The sequence below is a fragment of the Cryptomeria japonica genome, chromosome 5 (genome assembly GCF_030272615.1).
Source record: "Cryptomeria japonica chromosome 5, Sugi_1.0, whole genome shotgun sequence".
NCBI lineage: Eukaryota > Viridiplantae > Streptophyta > Pinopsida > Cupressales > Cupressaceae > Cryptomeria > Cryptomeria japonica.
The window spans coordinates 678,165,884-678,186,766 of NC_081409.1; positions in this window are offsets into that span (position 1 = coordinate 678,165,884).

The following is a 20,883-nucleotide window of genomic DNA, read 5'->3' on the forward strand; positions in this document are numbered from 1 at the left end:
TTGTGTCCTCTTCCTTGATGGAACTCACAGTGTTCAGTATCTCTCCACCATGCTGGTTTGACCTGAGGCTCATAGCTGGATAGTTTTGGTAGAGTGACCAAATTCTGAGAAAGGAGTTGTCGCAACACTATTTCAATGGGTTCCCCTAAGGGAGTGTATGTGTGTTTTTGTTTTTGTGGACGAGGTCTTGGTTCATCATGAGATGTGATGCGACCTTGATTAGGAGGAACATTGGTGTTATTCTGAGGTGGAGGATTTTGTCCTGCAAACCGAACCACGGGTTGTGCATTTTGGATAGTCCGAGCATCCACAACTCCATTGTTGACGATATTTTTGTTCTTATTCCAGAAGTTCAGTTTATCGCTATTGAAGCGGGGGCGAGGACCATCTTTTGGTTCATTAAAGATTTTGATGAGTCCTTTCTTGATGAGTGCCCGTTCACACTTTAAACCCTTGGTGATCATATCATTAAAAGAGTTTGTGTCTTTGACATCCAGGTGAAATTCCATTTCTTCGTTTAAGTTGGAAATGAATATTTCCACTAGTTCTCGTTCAGGTAACTGAAGAGAACATCTGCTAGACATTTGGCGCCATCATTGCAGGAATACTGAGAATAGTTCACCTAGTTTTTGTTTGGTGTTGCACAGATCAGCCATGGTGATGTCGCGTTCAATATTATAAGAGTAATGAGATAGGAACTTCTGGATGAGTTCCTCAAATGTTCTAATGCCACCTGGTACTGGGGAAAACCATGATGTGGTTATTCCTCCCAAGCTTTGGGGAAAAAGGTGCATTAGGTATGTGTCCTCATAAGCCACTTCAAGACAAGCGGAATGAAATTCTCGGACATGATCACGGGGATCCCCCTTTCCTCTATATTTTTCGAATTTTGGTGTTTCGAACCCGCGTGGAAAGGGTGGTATATAAAGATTCCTATCAAAAGGATAGGGACAAATGTCGTTAAGTGAGAATTGATTGGTCTTAACACCACTATGAAGTTGTTGGGCGAGATTCTCGACTTATTGCCGCAACATCTCCATTTCATTTGGAGGAGGAGGTGGTGGGTTACCTCGGGGAATGTTATATCTGGTGTGATTTCTACCTCTTTCCTCCTCATGGCGACTTTGTCTTTCTGATGCTTGTCGTAATTGGGCAAGATCAAAGTCAGAGGGGAGTTTGGCTCCTTCTTGAGCGAGTTTTAAGAAGTGAGCATCCGCATTACTCCTAAGTATTTCGTCAAACAGTCTGTTAAAGAGAGGGTTATGCTGGGCCCTCTCTATTGTTGCAGGAGTGGGAGTATTTGGGTTTTCGTCATTCATATTTCCTCCAAGTGCCTCTTGAAATTCATTGAGATTTTCGTCTTCTTCTTCCTCAATTTCTATTTCTCGTTGCCTTGACCGTGATCGGGTTTGAGCCATTTTGTTTGCAAGTTTTGTGTGAAGTTGATTGAAGATGATGATGAGTTGTCGATGAAATGAAAGATTGATGGTTGGTGGATTGTATGGTATGTAGATCTCTAGCACTCTAAAGTAGATGTAACGGAAATTCCTTCTTTGAATTGCTTGCATGTTTGATAAGTTTGGATGTGATAAGGTGTAGAGAAATCTGAGATGTGTTACAGATTTTGACTACCTAGCAATGAGAGGATTGACTCATGAACTAGTTTTAACCTACGTAGATGTGTCTCTTAGGATGAGCTTATCCTAGATGTAGAAACAATCTAAAAAGTGATGTGATGTGTTTGATTCAAGCAATATCTAAAAAGGGATCTTGGAACAAAAACCTCCGAATGTTTTGAGAGTTGGAACGGATTTTGATGATGAAATGATGATGTATGAATGAGATGATGGATGTTTTTGTTTTTCAACTTCAATAAAAACTTTGGGTTATAAATGGGACAAACTCTACCTCTTCCCTTTCAGGTGTTGTAGGTATTTCTCGAGCTGTGTTGTAGGTGATGCAGATGTTGGGGAAAAAGTGGGGATTAATCTTTCCTCCTTGATTTTTGTGATAACTCAGAGCTCTATATTGCATAAAAGCTCTGCGGTTCAATGATTTTGAATCAAACTCGTTTGTTTTACTTTGAAGGTATAGACGCATGCGATGTAAAAAGACTCTATGGGAGACAAAGATTTGTCGATTGATATAGAAGAATTTCCTCCTTTTGATCAAAGCCTTTGAGCTCAATGGTCTCCTTTTCAAGTTGATATTCTGATGACGTATTGCTGGAATGTAATGCCTTTCGGTCTAAAGAATGCAGGAGCGACCTATCAAAGAGAAATGACCACCATCTTCCATGACATGATGCATACTATGATGGAAGATTATGTGGATGACTTACTAGCAAAATCACTCACTAGAGAAGGTCATTTGGACATATTAGAGAGAATCTTTGATAGACTGGAACAATACCACATTCGACTCAACCCAAAGAAATGTGTCTTTGGAGTAACCTCCGGGAAGCTTCTAGGATACATTGTCTCTAGCAAAGGTATTGAGGTCAACCCAGCAAAGGTAAAAGCAATCATGGATATGCCACCTCCAAAGAATATCAGTCAGCTAAGGACACTACAAGGATGGCTTCAATCCATTCGAAGATTCATTGCACAATTGGCTGATAAGTGTCACCCATTTACACATCTGCTACACAAGAACATCCGCTTTCAGTGGGATGCTCAATGCCAGCAAGCATTTCAGACACTTAAAGACTATCTCATGAATCCACCATTGCTGATGCCACCAGATCCAAGTAGACCATTGTTACTCTATATCTCAGCAACAAGTACAGCATTGGGTGTACTACTGGCACAACATAATGCAGAAGGCAAAGAATGTGCTATATACTACATCTCTCGCACACTGGTTGGCTATGAACTCAATTACACACCTATTGAGCGAGCTTGCCTAGCAATAATCTTAGCAGCCACTAAACTGAGGCACTATCCGTTAACACACAAGGTACAACTCATTGCAAAGATTGATCCACTCAAGTATTTACTTAACAAAGCAGCATTGATAGGCCGCTTGGCCAAATGGGTGATGATTCTAAGTGAATTTGACATTGAGTACGTGGACCGTAAAGCTATCAAAGGTCAAGTTATTGCAGATCAGTTGGCCGATGCGCCACTCAGAGGTGATCATCCTCTTATTTCCAATTTTCTAGATGAAGAGATATTCATGATCACAACAGCACAACCATGGAAACTATATTTTCATGGGTCATACACTAGGCACGGCTCGGGGGCAGGCATTCTGTTTATCACACCTCAAGGTGATAGCATCTCGAAGTCTTACAGGCTCACATTTCCATGCACAAACAACATAGCAGAGTATGAGGCCTTGATCACAGGACTCAGGTTAGCCGTACAGTGGAAATTACAAGAACTACAAGTATATGGCGACTCCCAACTAGTCATTCGACAAGCAACAGATGAATATCAGACCAAAGATGATAAACTCATGCCATATAAGCAAATGGTGGACACTCTAAAGACATCATTTACTACTATCACTTTTGAGCAGATACCAAGAGATTAGAATCGAGCTGCTGACGCTATGGCTACCATCGCATCTCTCCTAGATCTTCCACAAAATTCAACACGCTACGAGTTCTTGGTAGAATAGCTTTGGATCCCCGCTTATGATATCCCTGAATCTGAAATGATATGTCGCCTTGTTGGTTCTGAATCCCCATGGTATGGTGAGTTCTACACCTATCTTCGCAATCATACCCTTCCTCCCAACCAATCGAATAACCAACGAAAAACCTTCATTCACCAAACTGCTCGATATACCATTATTGCCGAAACCCTATACCGACGCGGTCTTGATGGTACTCTCCTTCGATGTCTGGAACAAGGTGAGATAACAAAAGCTTTGGAAGAGGTACATGAAGGAATTTGCGGGACTCATTCAAGTGGTCCATCACTAGCCAAAAAAATCATGCGAGCTGGATACTATTGGCCATCTATGGAAAAGGATTCCTACTACTTTGTCAGAAAATGCAAGAAATGTCAAGTTCACGGTGACCTGATACATGCACCAGCCCAGGAACTGCAACCAATCACAACACCATGGCCTTTTTGTCAATGGGGCCTCGACCTTGTGGGTAAGATTCATCCATCTTCATCCAATGGCCATAAATTCATTATTACCGCCACCGAATATTTCACAAAGTGGATCGAAGCTGTTCCACTTACCCAAGTCACCGGCAAGCAGATCGCCTCATTCATCCTCAACTACATCATCTGTCGGTATGGTGTACCCATGTCCATCGTCACAGATAACGGTCTTCCTTTCAAAAATCAGGATGTCCGTGAACTTTGTGAGAAATTTCATATCCAACACCGCTTTTCCACTCCCTATTACCCACAAGGCAATGGTCAGGCCGAAGCATCCAATAAAAACATATTAAGGATCCTCAAGAAAACAGTCAATGATGCTGGTCGTGATTGGCATGTTCAATTGAATCCAGCGCTATGGGCATATCGAACTAGCATTCAAACCCCTACAGGTGCAACTCCTTATTCATTGGTCTATGGTGCAGAAGCTATCTTGCCTATTGAGGTTGAGATACCATCATTATGGGTTTCTTTGCATAATCTCATTGATGATGAAGCTTACAGAGACTCACGTCTTCAGGACTTAGAGTTACTTGATGAGAAACGACAAGCTGCATACAATCACCTCAAAGACTATCAGCAGCGCATGAGTAGAAGCTACAATCACCGAGTTAGACCTCGTACATTTGAGGTAGGTGATCTTGTTCTTCAAGAGAATCCTCGCAACCAACCAAACAGAGAACATCAAGGCAAGTTTGAATCAAACTGGCTGGGCCCATATGTTGTCACTGTTGTATTTGGGTCCGGGGCATATCAGTTGGCTACATCAGAAGGAGAACCACTTGCAGATCCAATTAACAGCATGCACCTCAAACGGTTTTATACCTAAGCTGTACAGAGCATCAGGCTCCCCTGCATACTAGAAAATACCAAAAACATTCAGAAAAATGTCCTAAAGAAAATACAAAAACATTCAAAGGAAAATCATGCATCCAAACGGTGAACAACCACTCTGGTGGCACCTTGGGTAAGTACGGTGGTGAAAACCTGGCAAACAGGCGCCACTCGTAAAGGCTATGGCTCCATTGTCTTTCAAACTTGTTGCGATCACATCTACTTCATACATACATCCATCCATCCGAAAAACCATGGCTTGTTATTTCTCTGCAATTATGATAAATACTTCATGCATCTTGCGTCCCGCTTCTTCATAAGTCATGTCTAAAACTGGGGGCAATGCCTTTAAACTATTGATGGAAGTGGATTCTACATTGTCTTATGATTCATTCAGTTCTTCATTCAAGCAATCATCAAAATACCAAAAACATTGGAAAATATCTCAACAAAATCCAAAAACATTCAAAAATGTCTCAACAAAATCCAAAAACATTCAAAAATGTCTCACAAAATACCAAAAACATTCAAAAACAATACAAAATCCAAAAACATCAGAAAACATCAAGAATCACACAAAAACATGGCAACACCTTGTACATACTCATCCATGCAGATACCAAAACAAACATTGCGACAAACTACTCACACAATGACCATTTACCAATCAACCACACAATCCACATCAACAATCCAAAACTGTCTTTAAAACAAGGATGCATCCTTCCTTACCAAAACAAAGACAAGATGACATTTTCTTTGACAAGAAAATTCTGTTAGGCTGTCAAATACTTGGTTGATTTGTGAGTACAATCGTTTGTTTATCTGTATCGGGATCTTTTCAGCATTGTTTTGTTTTGTTTGTGCATTATTTCCGATGAAGTTCTAGGGCATGTACTAATGGTGTCTACGTGGGAAGTTCACTAAGCTACGTAATCTTATGCCAAATACAGTCATAGATCATTATGGCTTGCTGACTACAACGTATACCTCGACCATATGAGCATGAACCATTACCAAGGATCCCTATTCTTTATTCTTTATGTATATACTATTTGTTTGCAGGTACAATGCTCTTTCTTTGGTTCCTCCTACTTCATCCAAACTGGATAAAGATTTTATCTCTTATTACGGTATGCACTTGTCTCAGGATATGATCAACCTAAGATCAAGGAGGATGATCCAAGTCATGCATGAAAGGAGATAATCCTTGTCTGTTCCGCAAGCAATACTCAGGTCAACTTGATCCATTATATCAAGTTGCTTGTATTAACTTGCTATATCAAAATCCATGTAAGAAATACTCTGGTCATCTTGAATCTTTATGTCAAGTTGCTTGTATTTTCTTACAACATTTTAAAGCTCAATGATGAAAAATAAAGCACCATGGATCATCATTCCATCTCATCTGTATATATTGCATTTCGTTGCATTCCACCCATCCCTACATTCATAATAGCTGCATATCATGCATACATACGTCGGGTTCACCAAATGATGCTCTGCAAAAAGGATTAGAAAATCTGTTTGATGGCAACACACACAAGAGCACAAGAAACAAACATTAGTGTTAGCAACAAAAGATTATCCTAAACAGGCATATCAAGAGAGATATTAAGCATGAAATAGAAAGCATATAAACATAGAATAAAATAGCTAATCAAGATGCTCATAGTTGCTCCTCCCTTGTTCCTCTCCTCTCCAAGTCCCAAATGAGTGTAGCTCTCAGCAGGTTTTTGCACTATGGATGCTTATGGAGGATTGAGATTTAATATTAAGCTTCAAATATGAAATGAAAAGCTAAATACTATGCTATTGATGCTAAAATGATTGATTTTACCAAAAAGACAAGATTTTAGTTATGCTATGCTAAATGCTCTCTAAAAATGTCTATAGCCTAAATGCATACAAGTTTTCAGGATCTGGATTATGAAGGAATGGGCTCTATTTATAGGAAAAATGGAGCAATGGATGGCCAGGATTGAAAGGTTTAATCAAGGGTCAAGCTTGAAAGTTGGGGATCCATGTGCACAATTGGCACCAATAAAATAGTGACAAGTGTCAACACAGGATTGGGTTGAGAGAAGAGGTTGGAGGCATTAAAGGCCTGAGAAGACCTCATGGTTATCTAGAAGGTAAGGGTCAAGCCTAAATTAAGATTACCCACTGGATTAAGAGTTAATCCAAGGATAAACCTTTGTGCAAATGTTTAAGAGATAATCATGGTCAAAGCATTAATGGCCTGATGAGACCCTTGGGTTGGGTAGAGGTTGAGTCAAAACAAATGTTTTAACCATGTGGGAAGGTTTGGGTTAACCATTAATGGTTTTTGAAGACTTTGTGGATTAAGTGGTTGAAGGTTGGAAGCTTTCAAAGGTTATCCAAGACTTTTAGGCTTTTAGTGGTTGAAGGTTGAAAGCCTTTAATGGTTATCAAAGACTTTTAGGCTTTGAGAAGTGACTCCATTTTGCTTAGGAATGTGAAAATAATTAGGGGATGGATTAGGCTAATTAGGAAGGGGGTAGAAGAATCTAGAAGGGGATTAGATTTTGCAAGTGGATTTGGTGGGTGAGGGAAAATAGGATTTTATTAAAATAAAAATTCATTTATTTCAATAAATGTGTGCAAGTTGTATTTGGATAAATATTCAAATAAATATTAATTTATTTAAATGAGAAAAAAGGAAGATAAAGCATTAAAATGCTTGAAGACTTTGAGGGGAACCATTAAAGGCTTGAAGACTTTAAGGAAAACCATTAAAGTCTTAAGAAGACTATAGAAGGAAGCCATCAAGTTTGAAGACTTTAAAGCCATCAAGTTTGAATACTTTAAGGGAAACCATTAAAGGTTTCAAGTGGGTGAGGATAAATAGGATTTTAAATAAATAATTTATTTAAAATAGTTGTGCAACTTGCTTTTGTAGGAAAATACAAGTGGGTGGAGGATAAAGGTGATTTAAATAAATTATTTATTTAAAATAATTGTGCAACTTGCTTTTGTAGGAAAATACAAGTGGGTGGAGGATAAAGGTGATTTAAATAAATGATTTATTTATTTAAATGTGAGAGGTGGGATTTTGGGGGATTTAAATAAATATTAATTTATTTAAATGTGAGAGAAGATTTAATTAAACAAATATGATTTATTTATTTAATTAATGGTATGAATTTGGTTAAGTGAATTAAATCAAATAAATTGAATAATTTATTTAATTAATAGGAGAAGAGGGTTAAGATGAATTAATTAAATATTAATTTAATTAATTATTAATTGATGGTTAAATAATCAAATAAATACTAAGTATTCATTTAATTAAGTGGACAAATTTATGTGACTACAATGCTAGCTAATGATACTATTGTGTATGTCATGTTTCAATGCTCTAACATTAATGATTTGATGAGGTCTTTGATAGTTGTCACCATATAAGTTTTAGAGTCTCATGAACATGATCTAACATTTAACTATATTGCATTCACATATGCATGAAAGTACATCATTCCCATACAAAGTTCCTTACATAGTTTTGAATGTAACATGATGAGAGTAAACAATTACATCTTTTCTACATTACAACATGGATCTAACTATATGTATATATCCATTACATGTCATGATAATTTCACATAAATGTTTAACTTACTATTCCAAAACTAATTCCATTATAAACACATAAGATACAACATACTAAGTTCATTATAGCATAATTATGGCAATTACCACACAAGTGTTTAAGTTTTTACACATGTCCTAAAGATGAAACATCCAAGATTCTATACTCTTTCACATGATTACAATGCTTCCCAAAAGTGGCATATCCATTTCCAAACTAATGATATATATGAACCATTACAAAACAAACCAAATGAAGAAGTCCATTGAATGCCTAAGTCTAATGTGTAATTATGGATACACTATGTGCTACTATTACATAGATCATATGGTCATGAGATTTACTCATCCTTTCTAATGTTTCTACACTATCACATATCATTACAACTCATATACCAAGAAGTTTTAATACATAAATTTGCTCCATAGGATCCATAGCCATCATGTAGAAAGATCCAAGTCCACGCACAAGAATCACAACAACAAGAAGGGAAAAACTCCAATAGAAAAAAGCTCCAACCACCTGATCAATGTGGAACCTACAAGGACCCACCCCCTGAGCTAGGAGATGTCACTAGGTCCCAACACACACTACATCTAGGTCGACGCTTCTACCAAAGGGACTATCACCAAAAGAATTCCACACACACACACACACCCATACACCAATGCGAACAATGATCAAGAAAACTCCAGAGGTCGGCACAACATCAATGCAAAGATGCAAAAGTGAAACATAAGGGAAACACATGTACAAGGGAGGTTCATCACATGCCAAACCAAAAACAAGGCACTAGCCTATGGGCATGTAGAGCCATCTCAACATTTGAGAGACCAAGGGAGATTGGCTTACCATCTCCATGGTCTTCTCATGCTTAGCCTAAAACATCCTCCCTAGGACTAAGTCATGAGGCACTATAAATTTTATTATCTTTTAACTGTCTAACTACTCATACCCATTCATTAATTAGTTATCACTTGATTAAAATATAGTAAACTCCCTTACACCCATGAGGTCTGGACTTCACATATCCTTAAAAGGAACCTCGTGATAGTCCATCTCACGTGACCCCCAGATGTCATAAAAGGGCCCACTCCCTTTACATGGACCCATAAGCAACAATACAAGAGGCTCAAGACTAGAAAATAAAACTGAAATAAAACACATCATGCAACACCCAACCAAGCGTAGATACATACTTAAGAAACTCAAACGTCAACACATGAGAAAAGATGAGCCCCTTGACCCAATAAATATATAATTCAATTCATTGAGTTGTTGCATCCAATTAAACCTAACCCAGCAAGGTCCTCACTCTTATTGTCAAAAAAATCAGCAATATAAGTAAATCATTTCCCATAGCAAAATCATCACGAGAGAATGTCTGAACAATGAAATAAACTTACAAATAATAATGGCATCCAATTAAATTTAAATTCAACTTTAAAACACAACTTAAATGGGTGGCCTCTAGAAACTAAAAAACATCATAACACTTAACACTTGACTACTACAAGGATGAGCAATGAAGTAAGTTGGGGTAGTGAATATCTTACACTTAGCCCGCACTATCACTCGCAGGCTCTCCCCAAAATTACATATGAACTTCACAAATAACACATATAGACTCTTAACTGAACATTACTTTGACTCCCACGATAAATAAACAAATACACACAGCTAGAACAATCAACTTAAAAATCAAATAACCATCGTTGATTACCTAAATACATAAATTAGAATCATGACATACTCAGGCAATTCGAGAAGGAGAACAATTCGAATTTCAACAATAATCTGAGAAAATTCATATTTTCTTAAACACCATATCACTACCAAACCATCAAATTGGGCAGTTGAAGCACGAATAAATGGATAATTAATGAATTCATATGCATACAACAAACCAGATCGTGGGTGGTGTTGTTGTACCACCACGGCATTGGTGGTGTCGTGACACCACCATGTGGTGGATCATGGGGGTGCAGGCACCCACCACGATATGGTAGATGCCACGGCATCCCCCATATCATGGGTGGTGTCATAGCACCCAACCCACAATGTGGGTTTAGATCAAAATAACAACAACCAAAAAAAAGATTAAGGGGGAAGGGGGCGACATTAATTCAATTTGCAAACCCATCAAACATGGGTAATATAAGATACATATAACCCGCAATGTGGGGGTAACAGCTAACAACAAACAAAATATATTATTCAACACATGGATCAAATATCAAACCATGAATCTTCGAAAATCCAAATAATCTAATATAAATTATTAACAAAATGCACTTCATTTCTTTTCTATTCTACAACAATTGTATTTAAAATCACAAAGACAATAAAAAATCAACAGGAAGAATCCTCTCTACTCCTTTCCTTCAAACAAAGCCAAACATGGAGAATACATATCAACATTTAAATTTGAGAAGAATTCAAAGGGAAACTTGAGGCCAACCTCTTTCCTATGTTATGGAAGAGAACCTCTGATGGAGAGTTGCCCACTGCCTCTAGCAACAGCACAAATCCACTTCCAAAAAAAAAAAACTCCAAACCACAACTTGCAAAGAAAAAATCCCCAAATTTTCCCAATGCCCGCAGAAAAATGAGTGCAGAAGCTGCAAAATGGGATTCATGACAAGCATAAAAAAATAATCCAAAGAAAACAATGAAACCCTAGCCTTCAAATCCACCAATGAAAATATTTGAAATATTTCCCCTCTTCAACTATGGCATATATATATATATATATATATCTGTGTGTGTGTGTGTGTGTGTGTGTGTGTGTGTGTGTGTGTGTGTGTGTGTGTGTGTGTAATGAGTAGGGTAATTATATATATCAAAATGATAAAAACATTGTTATAATGAGCAGGGTAATTATTTATTACTTACCCTTATTATTTCTATTATTTCTAATTTCTCAAAATATCACTATTAATAAAATCATCTAAATAATCAACCCATGATGATTAAATAAAGATTGAATTTAAGTCTCAAGCCTCATAAGAGCTCTATCTCATTTGGGAAATCATCAAAGTTGGCACCAAGATATTGGGACCCTTTGATGTGCTGGAAGTTATTAATCTAGTCGCATATAGATTAGCTTTACCACCTGCTCTAACTCAAATCCATAATGTGTTCCATGTTTCTTTGTTGAAGCCTTATCATCTTTATGCATCTCATATTCTTGATTGGCAATCTTACAAGTACATGATCCAAGGGTGGTGCTAGTGGAGCCCATCAGAATCCTAGACCCACGTAGCATTAAGCTACGTAGCAGAGATTTTACTCAATATAAGGTCCAATGGGACCAATATTCTGATAATAGTGTTACATGGGAGGATGTTGAGACGATTAACTGTCATTTTCCTCATTTGCTTTCTTAGAGTAGTATTTGCTTATTGCATGAGATACTTTGATACTCTGATTATTATTCACATGTTGTGAGCTTGATAGCATGGATGCTACGATTATTGTTTATGTTTTGATTTGAGACTATGATGTGTGGTTATTATTTTATGATGTTAAGATACTTTGTGCTTATTGTTAAAATAATAAGACATCGAGATGATGACTCTTCCAAGTGGGGAAGGATGTCACGAACTGTATTTATCTATAATTATTTAATTAGGAAAATAATGCTTATTTTTTGCTTATGAAATGAAATTGAAATGAAAATGAAATTTTAAGTGAAATTAGATGATAATGAAATGGAAATTTAATTGCAATGAAATGATTTAAATTGATTTCCTTTTTTATATGTAAATGCAATTAAATGATTAGTATTATTTTTATTATGAAATTAGGGATCGTCATTGCTAATGAGCAATTGAGTGCAAGTGAATGCAGGAATAGGTGAACGCGGATGAAGGTGAGAACATGGTTCAGGTAGAATTGTTTTAGCTCTTGGACTTCGGTAGAATAGATAGAATCTCGCACACCACATTAGATCTTGTTGAATGCATCTTGTATATATGAGTGTGTTAAATGACATTAAATAGAATGCTTGTTTAATTTTGGAATGATGAAGTTCTTATACAACTGCTCAAAATTGAATTCATATTAAAAAAAAATAGATTGATTTGAACATTTTTAAAGTGACTATGTACGTATTTTGATTCATTGTTAATGCAGATAGAGTTTTATAAATATTCCAAATAAATGGATGAATGATATGTTTATTTCTCGTCATCAATTTATGATATATATATATATATATATGTATGTATGTATGTATGTATGTATGTATGTATGTATGTATGTATGTATGTATGTATATATATATGTATGTATGTATATATATATATATATATATATTTGTGTGTGTGTGTGTGTGTGTGTATGTATATATATATATGTATATATGTATGTATGTATGTATATTTGAATCAATGACATGAATATTAAAATAATTGAGTGTATACACACACACACACACATGCATATTGACTTGCAAATTGTATGCATTTATTACACCGAATAAGGAATGCAAATCACATTCGATGTGATTTGGTAAACTGAATTATCAGTTGAAGTGTGACTCATGGCAAAACCTGCAAAATGTATGCAATGCATGGAGAAGGGGGGGTGGGGGGGTGTAAGCCTGGCCAGTCACTGTTGTTAATAGCAAAACAACCCACCACCACTGCCTTGGAATTAATGCCAACTTCAGTTAACGGTAAAAAACAAAGTGTTAGCCACGAATTTTGGAAAAAAAAATATGAACGCCTTCAGCATTATAGGTAATGCGTATTCATTTTTGAAGAGACAAAAAACACAGGGAATACTCTTAAAAAAATATATTTATCGAATTATGTTTAATGCTTAATGAGTCGATATGGAAAATCGACATAGCATGATTTATATTGAGCATTGATATCACCGAATGGTGAATGCCACTTGGAAGTCGATATATCTAATGACTCTTGTGATAGAGTTTTAACTTCTTTAAACTCATTATTAATGAGTAAATGCAAACTGATTTTTAATCGGAAACTCCACATTGCTGGCACAAAACAACACTTTGACTGGCGTTTGAACTCCCATCTCCATGTTGGCAATTGTTGTTAACAGCAATGGAATGCGCAATGAGACTCACACAACCAAAGGGAGGGGTGAGAAGATATTTTCTCACAGCAAGGATAAGTTGGATTTTTGGGGTTGCTCAGGAAAGCATATCAATGGTGGGCTCTATTTTAGGGAGAAAAACGTTGAGATTAAAGGCTCAAACCCATGCTCAGGAAAAGGGTAAGAAGATAGATAGAGAGAGGAAAAGCGCTCAACAGTTAGAAGAGGAGAATTTTGCTACAAGCTAGAGGCTCGATTTCATTCATTGAAAACGTAGAGAACAAAAAGGCAGATAATCTACTCATTTAGATTTACAGGTAGGCAAATATATGTTACTTTACATTGTTTTCTTAATGTTTTTGGAAGAATGAAATGATTTCAAAGTTTTATTATTGTTTGTGAAAGGAGATCTCTATTAAATTTGAATCATCTTTGTTAGTTTTTATGTATAGACACTACAAGATAATGGATTTCTTTATATGTTGTCATGTATTTTCAGATTTCAAACTAAGAAGAGACAACTTTTAGAAAAACATAGTAAACTCAAGATTTTTCTTTTATGAACTTGTAACAAACAAGAAAACAAAGCAACCATTAGATTTATTGTAAATGTATACGTATAAACTCAACATTCTGGAAACAGTTTACTGCCATTGAAATATTTTAAATACTAATTATTATTAATCCATTGAAAAAATAGAAACATCGGAACTAAATATTAAAACTATGAGTTAATGCATGCTAAACAAATACTTAGAACACATGAGGAAAAATAGAAATAAAGAATGTGTACTCATAACTTTTAGTTTCAAATTCTTATATATGCGAACACAAGTATACATGTGTTACACCTTCTTTTCATTTTATATTATGTTTATTTAATTTAAGCTGAAAAATGAAAAGAAATGTTTTCTTGCAATCATAATAACATTTTATTGCATACAAACTATGAATGCTTGCGAGTGAAAGTGCATGTCATATAAACTTAAAGAAAATGTATGAGAGAAATAGGCATGCTATATGAATGAATATGCTAGTCATTTGTATTAGGGAAATTTTACCTTCTGGGATGGGTGTCAAATATGGAGTTAGAGAGTATAGTTTTCTTTTCCAAACTAGTTTTATTGCTATGCATGACATTATATTCGGCCGAGTAACTTAATGACCATTGAAATAGATGGATTTAATTATGTTATTTACCATATCCTTGTTATGATCTTGCTTATTTCTTAATTGAGTTATAATAATAGAAAATGCATGTATCACTCTAGGCACACACTAGATTCCATCTTGTATATCGAATTCTTTTTGCTAAGCAATTCGTGCAGGGTCAGGTATTCTAAATTGATTAAGAATTCTGGGGAAGTGTATACTTCAAGGTTGGGTGGAAAACGCACCTAAATCTTGTTCTCCTCTTCATACTAAAGATTGCATTGAAGATAGTTTGTGAAATTGAAGATGAAAAGGATGTATCATGTCACATATTTGAAATACTTGTATATTTATATAATTTAGATTTAGGCAAAATGGAAAGCCCAAGTTTTGTATTGTAATCAATAACGATGCATAGTATGATTGATTTAATATGAAGATACTCTATGTTGTAAAGATACCTTTTATATCTCTTATTGAATATAGAAGTGTAATATCATTCATGAAATTGTGTACGTAAGAATCTTAATTAAATGTTGCTTTTGAATTTCAAATAGTACCTAGGAGAAGTAAATGAATTTATTAAGAGAATTATGAATTTATTTAAGAATAAAGAGTTTTCATTTTATTTATTGAGTTAAAACATTTACGTCTTTACAGTATTGTGTGAGAACGAGAGGGAGACATGTGCAAGAAAGGTTTGTTTGGGCATTAGTCATGTGAGTGTGTGAAAGGTTGCACAAAAAGGTGAGGAGGGGGTGCGTAGCTAGAGACAATTGCATAGAAGGAAGAAGAGGAGAGGCATTACAGGTAGAATCAACCAAATAGGGAATGAGTTGGGTTTGATTTAAGAGAAGGCAACTTTAGTGGAGCCACCTAAAAATACAATGTGGAGATATTATGTTGAGGCTTCAGGGAGTACAAATGCAAATGAGAGTGTACAAATTTAGTTTAGAATAATACTTTGTAAGGATAGGAGACCTTTGAAAGGCCATATAATCATAGATTTTTTGTGAGTTTATGTAATTGATTTGGAATGAAACTATTTATGTTTTCAATCTATAATCCATAATTGAATGAATGCAAAGAGTCTCTACAATTGTTTTGATTTTTGTGAGTGAATTATAGTTTTAGGGGAGATACTTTCTTGTGTCATGATACAATAGCTAATTTTGTATGGACAACTTTATAAAATACATTTGGTAAGAAAGATGCAATGAGGAGAATCAATTGGAGAATGAATTAATAAGCCTTGATCCATAAGACTCTAACACAATTCAAGAGTTCCTCACTAAGCTAAGTTTACTAAGTTTGCAGGTCAAGTAATGTAGAATAAAAAAAAAAGAGTATTAATTGGTCCTAAGTATCTTATCATTTTTAGGTCTTCGATATTTAGTGTTTGTTTCTAGTTTTTATTCAACAAAGCATGATTTTGGTATAAAATATACTATGCCTACTCTTTCTAAATTTGCTACTAATATTACTAAGGAGCAAGACAAGCTAATTCAGTGGGTACAATGAATTCATTAAAGCCTCAAGCTCTTGTTGCAATTGAACAAAAGGATTCCAAATTTAAGGGAAATAAGTAAATAAAGGTTCCAACTAAGTGACAAAAATCAGAGACTTCTTCTCCCTCATCAAAAGGGGAAATTTTACGGACAGACCCACATGTACAAGTTAATGTTAGAAATTAAGGTATGAAGAACAAAAATGTTTTAATAAGGAAAATGACAAATTGATAAATCTTCTTTAACGACATCACATTAAATTTTCTACATCCAAGACAAGTGGTTCTTCTTCATCTCCATTCTCATCATCTCCCAATTCAAGCAAAGTGAAGAATAATTGTATGACACTCTTTTCTTCTATAAACAACACATCACATAAGTGGCTTCTTGATTCCGAGGTATCACACCATATGGTTGCATCTAGGGAACTGTTTTCTACATCTAAGCCTTGTTCATTCCTACCAATATTGATGAAAAATAACACCTATATGTTAGCTCTTAGAAAATGATTTATTAAAATTGGTGAAGGAATATTTAGTGGTGTACTTTATGTACATTCCTTATCCATCAATATTCTTTCCATTTATTAGATTATACATAGTCGCACATGAAAAATAGTTGAGTTCACACCACATTCTATGATTATTAGAGATTTGCAGCGTAGAGACATCATTGACATGATTCATGTGTTGTGCTAATCATATAATTCTATATTATATTCCTTTTTTTCATTTGGTTTTGCCATGGTTCTGCCAACTTTGATGATGGTTTGAGTATAGATGACACTAATGTACCTTAAACATGTAGAAGGAGATACAATTTGGTTATTTGAACCCTTGAGCTATATCATCCTCATTGGTTCCTACACCTTGAACATTGATATCATATCTCCTTCACTTCCTTCTTCTTTAGTGTTGAGTGTTCCTACATCATTGATTTCTCATGAATCAAAGCAGAAAGATAGTCATAGTTGTGTTTCCACTAAAATTGATTGGGATGATTACTTACATGGCATATCAGACTTGTTTAGTGAATCACATTTTACAGATTTGGCAACCACTTTTGATGACAACAACATCAATATGTTTGGTTCTGATGAATACTAAGAGTGGGGGGGTGAATTAGTATCCCAAAAACCTTAGCACTTAAACACTTTGCAAGACTAGCAATAAACCGGTAAAACAGTTTAACAGACAAACTAGTTAACAAACATGCAAACCAAATAGCTAATAATGCATTTACCCACAGAAGCACAAACACCATAACACAAGATATTTTGACATGGAAACCCAAATGGGAAAAACCACGGTGAGATGGAACTCACAAGTCACTATCTGTAGAATAGGAACCAGACCGGTTAAGGTCTACAGTGTTCTTTACCAGAACAAATCATGTTAGGAATCTCAATCTCTATTAGGAGACAAGTTCGATTAAAGACTACCTTGCTAGAGGATTTTAGACTCACGGATGTGAACCACCTTGTTAGAGGATTTACAAGAGGCTTTTGGGCTTACCCGGTTAAGGGCTACAGACTTGTCAAAGAGGTGAGTAATCAACAAGTGTTTGATCTAGCTAATAGCACTGACTGCTAGGTTAGATCCTTGATAGCTCGTTCTTAATGCACTATTGCATTACTTCAGTCTTCTACACATTCATAATCTTTCCAACTCCTCAACCACCTTAAACCCTAGCCGCAATACCAAATATCGCAACAACAATAACAACAACAACCTAAAACTCTAGACATGATGTCCTTATAAAGGAAACTGATTTCATGTCGGTCCAATAGGATTACATCACAATTTCCTAGGTTCAATGAACCTAGACATACTAGGTAATATGTCACAAAAAGCATCGCTACAGTGTCGGCACCATCAAACAATCGGTGGGTGGTAACTCATCACAAAGTATTACTGGTTTATACAAAGTGTCAATTGTCGGTTTGATAAAAATGAAGACTGGTAGAAATGTGTTATGCCGCTTTAATCCCTCGTACCGCTTGAGGTTAACATGCCGCTTCAAACTAGGAAACACATTCTGCAAAACATCAATAGTCTAAAGACTATAATACAACATACCAGTTGGAACAAATACCGGTTGTGCTTTACCATATACATATAAAGAGGATCTTAATGCAAGTGTTTGTCCATCAATGACAATCACAACATAAACATCAAAAATGCCAACAATCTCCCCCTTTGGCATTGATGGCAACACTTAGGAAAATAAAATTTTGACATCTAAGTGCTTTACAACAAAATTATGCCATTAGCAAAATTGCTATCCCTAAGCATATACACTATCCCTTAATCAATACAATGTATAGCAATTTTGCATACAAAGCATAAACATTGAGATATCAGAGCATATAGCATATATCAAAGCATAAAGAAAAATTTTAAGTACCAAATACTTCTCCCCTATACTTCTCCAAAATAGAATACTTCTCCCCCTTTGCCAGCAATGACAAAGTACCACTAAACAACCCTGTTTTCATTTGATATAAAAATAATAAAAGTTTATGATAATAAGGAATAGTACTTGTCAAAAATAGATTTATAGTCCTGCAAGAATTGCTTCATGGATAGAGACCAAGACTCAAGTAGGGAGGTGGCCACTTCTTTCTCTATTTGCATCTGGGAGACCTGTTCTTCCATGGCATCAATTGTGTTCATCTCCTGTGTAACTATCAAGGCATCCAGGTTCGGATAACACTTCTGAAGAATTTGCAGATGTGGAAGTAAGACCAGTTGAAGCTCCTGCAAATCTCTAGACCATGTGCTGATCTCTTGCTCCATTTTAGCTGACTGGATAGGAAACTGGCAAACTGTTTGCCCATAAGTTGTGAAGGAATCATAAGGCAGCTTGAATGTGCTCAAGTAGGACTGCAAGTCCATTTCAAGTTTCTGCTTTTGAGCTAGCACATCATCATAGAACAGATGGGGTTGGCAGATCTTGTTGAGTAGCATATTCCCCTCATCTAGAGCGTCCCTTATATCCTTTTGCTCTTTCTTCAATTCAGACTGGAGCTCATTCAACTTCTTCACCAGAGCTATATTAAGAGCCTTTTGATGCTCCTTCTTGACATTTGCCTCAGCTACTTCTTCTAGGCTCTGCACCTGATCATCCACTACTATGCATAGTAGCTTAAGCTTTTCTAGTGATGATTCAATGTTGGGAAGATTTGTACCGGGTATCAAACCGGTAAGTGTGTCCACAACCGCTTGAATTATGTCCTGCTCCTTCCTTCGAATGATTTCAAGGCACTCTTGAGCAACCTTGATGCTCAGCATTAGCTCTGATTCACTTGCAGACTAGAGATCTATAGGATTGGAGAGGTCAACTGATTTGGCTTGACTCTCGGTTGCCTTCGGAGTCTCCATCTGGGTACTCTTCACCGCTTCCCCTGCCTTGTCCTCTTCCGCTTTCTTCTTCTCTGCTTCTCTCCTCTTCTCTGCTTCCTTGTCCTCCTCGGCCTTTTTCTGTTCTGCTTCCTTCTTCTTCTCCTGTTCCTTATCTTCTTTTTCCTTCTTCTTCCTCTCTGCTTCCTTCTTTTTCTCCTCTTCATCCTTCTTCTGCTTCTCCTCTTCATCTTTCTTCTTCTTCTCCTCTTCATCTTTTTTCTTTTTCTCTTCTTCCTTCTTCTGCTTCTCTTCGTCATCCTTTTTCCTCTTCTCTTCTTCTTCCTTTTTCCTCTGCTCGGCCTGTTTCTTTGCCGCTTCTTGTCTGTCCTCAGCTTTCTTCTCCTGTTCAGCCTGTTTCTCTTGACCTATTGCCTTAGATGGTATCTCCTGGGTAACATCTTCTCCGTCCAGGGCATCGACATCAATAGTGTCGACCTGTTCATCAACTAGATTTCCTTCATCATCAAATGCTTCATCCAGTTTGGATATAACCGGTTCTTCTTCAGCTTGTCAGTTGGCCAGACGTGCTTTATGAGTCTGGATAGCGGTTTGCATAAATAGATGGGTGTCTTTTTCGACATCAGTAACTCTGCCTTCTAACAACCAGAGTCTTCTTTTTCTAGTGAAGAAGAGTCCTTTATTTTGGTCAATAACATCATACAATTCAGAATTTGACAAGTCGGGAAAGTACTGTGCAAAAAATTTCTCCCTAATTTCTTGTTCTTTCTCGATGGCAATGCACCATATGTTATCTAATAACATATATAAAGATTCTGGTGTGTGAGACTTAATCTCTGAGGGTGATCGGTCATTACTACACAGATACCAAATTATTTCCTTTTCAACCACTTCCTTTTCATCCTCATTGAAGTCATCAAAACACTCAAGTAAATCATTTAACACTTTTCTCCTAATATTCTTTATTGTTCTTTGACAATGTGTCAAAGGTTTATAGGAGGAGATATTTATATTTACCGGTGCAGAAGATGTCAGTTCATTCTTAGTCTTCTTCTTTGCTTGACGTGTTTTCTTTGGCTTTTCCTCAAACAAGGTTTCTTCTAAGTCTGGAGAGGTGTTCCGTGTCTTCCTCTTTCTCTGGAACACTTTAGCCGGTTCAGCTTCCAGTTTCTTTTTGACTAGTGACCGCTTGGTCACTTTTGGAGTTCCAGTAGTAACCGGTG